Here is a 6,010-nt window from a genome sequence, read left to right as displayed (position 1 = left end):
AGCATAACTCTAAAACTGTTCAATTGTTCTTAACCAAACTTGGCACACAGATAGATCTGATGGTCTACTAGTGCCTTTTGGTAATTTCGGATTTCTGAATAAAATATTTTTTGCGTTTACATGGCAACAAGTTAGACTTAAACTGAACATGGCGGTAGTGCTCTTTTCCGGAGCAGAACTTTAAAACCATTAACTATTTCTTCACAAAACTTGGCACATAGATAGATCTGGTGGTGAACTGGTGCCTTTTTGGTATTTTTGGATTTCTGAATAAAGACTTTTTGGCGTTTCCATTTCAACAAGTTTCACTTTGACTGAAATTGGTGATAGTACTCTTTTCCGGAGCAGAGCTTAAAAACTGTTCACTGTTTCATCACCAAATTTTATAAATAGGTAGGTCTAGTGGTGAACTGGTGCCTTTTGGTAGTTTGGGATTTCTGAATAAAATATTTTTGGCGTTTCCATGGCAACAAGATTAGCTTTGACTGAAATTGGTTGTAGTACTCTTTTCCGGAGCAGAGCTTAAAACTGTTCACTGTTACATCACGAAATTTCATACATAGGTAGGTCTAGTGGTGAACTGGTGCCTTTTGCTTGTTTTGGATTTCTGAATAAAATGGGGGTTTTTTTTGCGTTTCCATGGCTACGATTTTGGTTTCAACTGAATTGGTGGTAGTGTTCCTTTCTGGAGCGGAACATTTCAGTACTTATTATGATTATAAGTTTTACGTCTGCTTCTGGCTTTAGCCTATGTCGCCGACGGGGTAGGTGGGAGCTAGTATAATAATTAATATGGTTTAATAAGGGATAAACCACCATACCCCAAAAAAATTAAATGATGGGGCGTTTGATGGAATATGGAATTTCAAATGGAAAACATTAAAGAAACATGGAAGGAAAATAAATGAAAAGCCGATGTTTTGAAGGGAAAGGATTAAAAAAAACAGCAGTACATGTATTTGTCAATGAATGAGAGATAGAGTTAAAAGTAAATGATATACGTAAATGGGGGTCATGCAGGGGGGGGAGGTTACTAAGGGGGTATAGCATACTGGGACATATGAATGAGTGCAGGTAAGCTGCACTCTCCTTCCACTTAGTTTTATATGTTACAGTCAATGTCTACAATCAGGCAATGTGTGCAGTAACTGAAATAACATTGCCCGATTCACTCAGTCATTGTGTACATTGTCTAAAATGTCCAGGCATTGTGTACTTTGCCTGATTAATTAACCCAATTATTGTACAGATTGACTGATTGTTGAACAGGGATTATTGAGAAGACATAATTAGCATGTGTTTCGTTCTGTGATCACTGGGGCTTCTTTCACTAAAGTTATGTTTATAGTTTAGATTAATCCAATTTTCCTTAAAGCAAAGGCTTCCCTAGAAATGATTCTTCCTTACAGCACAGGCTTCCTTAGAAATGCTATAAAATGAAGTATTTTCTTACCAGACTTGACATTCATTCTTGTCATCATCATGGAGTCTGCATTTCGTGAGCATCTCCTGAGTAGACGACAGTCCGATTCAAAGTCAGTCTTGTTGACTAAAGAAGAGTACTATAATTTGATTGAAGAAGTCAGGGTTGCACTAGGAGCTGAGAAGGAGAGTTCCGGCAGTATTACATTCTTGGGAGGTATGAGATAGTGCAGTGTGGTGACGTGGAGAAGTTAATCAGAATCTGCAGTTAGCTATTTCACTCATATTGATGATATATTTGATACCATAAAACGTGCCTATGTTTCTACTGGTTATGGGGGCAGAAACAAAATGGTAAAAGCATTGGTGAAATATGCAAATGTCACACGTGATGCTATTAAGTTATTCAAATCCTTTTGCATAGAATGTCAAATGAAGAGGAAACGTGTTACAACAGCAGGTGTTGCTGTGAAACCTATCATCTCCAAAGATTACTTGTCCCGTGTCAATTGTCAAAACAAGAATTGCTGATCTCTTTTATGTCTGTAATTTACTTCAATGTTTGTTACTGTTCTAAAAGTGGGAAGCAGTGTGCGACACGTGTGTTACAAGTTGGGTTTATTGTAGGGCTGTGCAATATTGCCGGTAATCCGGTATATACCGGTTCAGTATCTCGCGATATGGTTCAGATTCTGCAATATATCGGGTCATCCAGAGTTAGCTCCCTTTGCATTATTTGCCCTTGATTTCCAAGCAAAAATATATGCTCTAAAAGTGCCAAATATACTTTTATTTCTGTTGGTTTCACGTAACTTTTTACAAGTGAGAGTGTCTTTATAAGTGGCTCCAAAAGTGCCAAATATTCTACCATATGCGTTACGTTTTGTTGGTTTGAATGGTTTAATATTTGACATTTTGGAGGAATTAGCACAGTGTATGATCCCATACAGTGCAAACCGGATATAGTGTGCTGTACGCTCGTGCTTTGGTTCATAGATATGTCGTCTGAACAGGTATGCTCGATCAAAAACGTGTATTTAAAGACAAAGTACAGTATAATTATACATGCAAATCGGCTGCGCTACAACATTAGGTAACTTCGATATAACAGTTAAAGTAATTATTAGCGAGATATTTGTGTGTTAATGAAAACAATTCTTTTCACCCCTTGCGCATCGGGCCAAATTCGACAAACTTGTGCGCTTTCGCTTTACTCACATATACCATCATGTTAGCCTAAGGAGCTACAAGTATTCCATTTGTAATAGATTTTACAATGTATGTGTGAATTTTCAAGTTTCAAAGTTGTTTAGTTATGACGATATCAATGAATTCACCGGCAACAATGCAGAATCACTGTACTGGATTATAGCCGAAACTGTTTGTTTCTCTGTATGGAACATAGCGCATAACTGAATAACGTCCTGACTGAGGGCTTATTCAAAGATGCGCTTTATTGATATATTTGGACACATTCAACGTATGTATATATTGTACTGGTATATCTTGTTTAGAGAGAACTTATTACGAAAGCATATTTGGAATGTCTCCAATCACAAGTTACAGCTTTCAGAAATTTGTCATGTGCAGGAGTTTCTCCAACTCTGAGTTGTCTCAACTGTCTAACGTGACCACTGCAAATCTTATTGACATCATGACCCAACGACTTGAACTACTCTTTTTTGTTCGTCTGAACATTCGGTAACCTGTTCTTAATTCACGAAATTCCAAACTGTTAAAAAGTCCTTCACAACTTTCCAAAATACGAGCTTCGTGTGATACTTAACATTTTCCGATGAGAGTCGGATGCTCCTAAACCCCACATAAATCAACGTCCCTTAACTTTCCTCCCCTACAAACATTGGTTTTCTTTCCATTAACACACATTTTGTAAGTGTTAACCTGTTTTGGGTCAGTTTTAGCAATCCTGTCCTGCATTTGCAAGAAGGTACAAGTTGGTTGTCTTCAAGAGGACCTTTCATTCTGTCCGGAACAGTCCTATCAGGAACTGTGAAGTTTATTTTGGAATCATTAGGAACATACACACCACTAGGGACTTTTCCCTTGTCACTGTGCCGGTGTTTTTCATCCTAATTCTCCAAAATCACTTTGTAACCTCTCTGTATCTCATCAGTACCGTGTTGTGGAGTGAATACCGCGATACCACTTCAGAAAACAGCATAAACGCAATATTGTCCAAGGAAAATGAATTTGAAGCAACCAATCGTGTAAAGTTAAGAAACAGATAATCATGCCCGACGTCCTTTAAGTTATTTTAGACTAGTGGAAGCAATTCTATCATTTCTTTCAGAGCACCTCCATCAAAACTCCCACATGCAGGAATAACAATTGTCGACGAGGTCCGAGTGTTAGCTTAATGCGAGGAAAATGTTTTTGTATTCATATGTAGTTCCTCTGTTAACTCATTCATTGACAAGGCTTGCATCTGGCCAAACACATCCTCCTTCATATCACATTTTGACTTTTCCTTAAGGGGACTGAATACTTCAGTTTGAAATTTTGGGTTTGGGTAACGTTTAACACTCGTGTAAAGAAACGAATACTCTATGTTAGGAATATTTCACATAACATATTTCATATGTTGTCAAATTATACCAAGAAACTGCAAAATTAAAGCATATTGTGGCTTTATTTCCGATGTTTTCTGCAAAGGAGCAAAATCGGCGATGCGCTTTTTATATTTGGAAGAATTTAGAGGGTCATTATTCAAATTAGCAGTGAATTATAGTTTATAAGAGTAAGAAGAAGTGTTTCGTCCATTTTAGTACTTGAACTATACTCACAGTAACCCCCCAAAAACAGAAAAAATGAGCCCGTGACAACGTTTGTATCAACCAAAGCACGAACGCACAGCACAATATACAGTACAACCAGAAATTATTGAGAAATTAAGATTGTAAATTTTTAAACATGGCTTTCTCTTTGTGATTAAAGACAGGTGAACAGTTAGTATTTTTGTCAAGTCACCATGGGCAGCAATGCAGGCTTCAGTGCGGCGGGCCATACTACAGATCAAAGAAGTTAGAAAGTCGTGTCATAATCAAAACATCATACCCACTCTGTGAGGTTTTTGCAGAATTTTGGTCCTAAAAATAATAAAGTTACGAGGGAGGAGTCCAGAGAAAGGGACAGCCAGGTGTTCGAGAAGCACGTTCACAGACAAAGTTATTTATTCATTAACCTGTGCTGTGCCGTCTCCATCCGTTCTCGAACACCTGGCTGTCCCTTTCTCTGCACTCCTCCCTCATAACAAATAGTGAACTGTGTCAATATTTTAATGATAGATTGTTAAACAACTTTTTTATTTTTAGGACAAAAAATTCTGCAAAAGCCTCACAGAGTGGGTATGATGTTTTGATTATGATTAGCGTTTCATTGAGTATGTTATGTTTATTAGTTTTCGAGTTAGATTGCAATTCATCGGTCCGCCATGTGATGGTGGTCTGTAAACAAACCAGGCAATTAAAAAACAGAATCTAGAATTGCATCTCAGCTTCTTGCAAGAACCATCATTTGCGGATACACTGTAAGTAATAAAGCTAAAGGCCAAATAATTCAGAATAGGTAATTATCTCTTAAATAAGGAGATGTGCATTGTTTATTTTTAATAACTTGTGTGTCTGGGCATGCCTCAGTAATCTAATTTTGATGTTTTCAAGTACCATCACATGTATAATAAAAACCAACAAGATGATGAAAAAATGTTGAAAATGTGTTATTATCTACTGAAAGATGAGATATGGATTGATCATGTTCTCAATTGCTAAATGGCCTGCATCAGTAAAGGATGTTTTAAAACAGATTCAACATTGATGTCTGCGTTCTCATGTAGCATGTACGAAGTCAAGCATAAAATATAGGTACTTGATGTACCTTTATGTCCAGACCTACTCAGTGTACTTATTACCCATTAATCTCCCCACCACACCTGTATGTATCAGTCTACTTTCTGTACATGTATGTATAAATCTGATTTCCATATTCGTGTGTATCAGCCTGCTGTCAGTAATGTGATCTAATTTCTGAACATACATATACCTGCTTATATTTATCAATATATCTGCTTCATCCCTGTGGGAAAAAAGTGATATACTTGTTCCACAACTTATGCTTGTCCTACGAAGCCAATTAATTGATTGGGTGGCCGGGAGGAGATGGTTTCTCAGAATATCAACATTCAACATTGATGTCTGCGTTCTCATGTAGTATGTACGCAGTCAAGCATAACATATATCCAGTCATCTATTTATGGGCACAAAACTTATTTTAGGACTATTTAAGAAACACCTGTCAGTCGAAGATTCCTTTATTATTACATTGTTATGAATAGAAAGGTTGAACAAATAATCACTTCTCTTCGGTTGTCAGGGTTGCAAACATGCCAGTTGATAAGGTATCGCCCCTCAATTCAAGCTACCACTGCTGGAAGTGGACAGCGTGCGTTATCCGTTCTTCTACAACGAAGGTATAGTCAGGAACATGCCGGAAGTGACGTGTAGGGATGATGACGTCATGCTTTGTGGATATATACGATCTGGTAAATCAGTTAATATTAACCAATTATAGA

The 6,010-nt window shown here is 37.3% G+C and overlaps 1 protein-coding gene across 1 annotated transcript in view; it reads left to right on the top strand.

Moving 5' to 3' along the window:
* The window catches only part of LOC124268713 (sulfotransferase 1E1-like), a 61,049-nt gene that overhangs the window by 34,891 nt on the left and 20,148 nt on the right, over positions 1 to 6,010 (top strand). The window lies entirely within an intron of this gene.

Source organism: Haliotis rubra, unplaced genomic scaffold (assembly GCF_003918875.1).
Source record: "Haliotis rubra isolate DU_JTF1 unplaced genomic scaffold, ASM391887v1 Scf14, whole genome shotgun sequence".
Classification (NCBI taxonomy): domain Eukaryota; kingdom Metazoa; phylum Mollusca; class Gastropoda; order Lepetellida; family Haliotidae; genus Haliotis; species Haliotis rubra.
The sequence above is the reverse complement of the archived record's forward strand: the minus strand, read 5'-3'. Positions and strand labels throughout refer to the sequence as shown.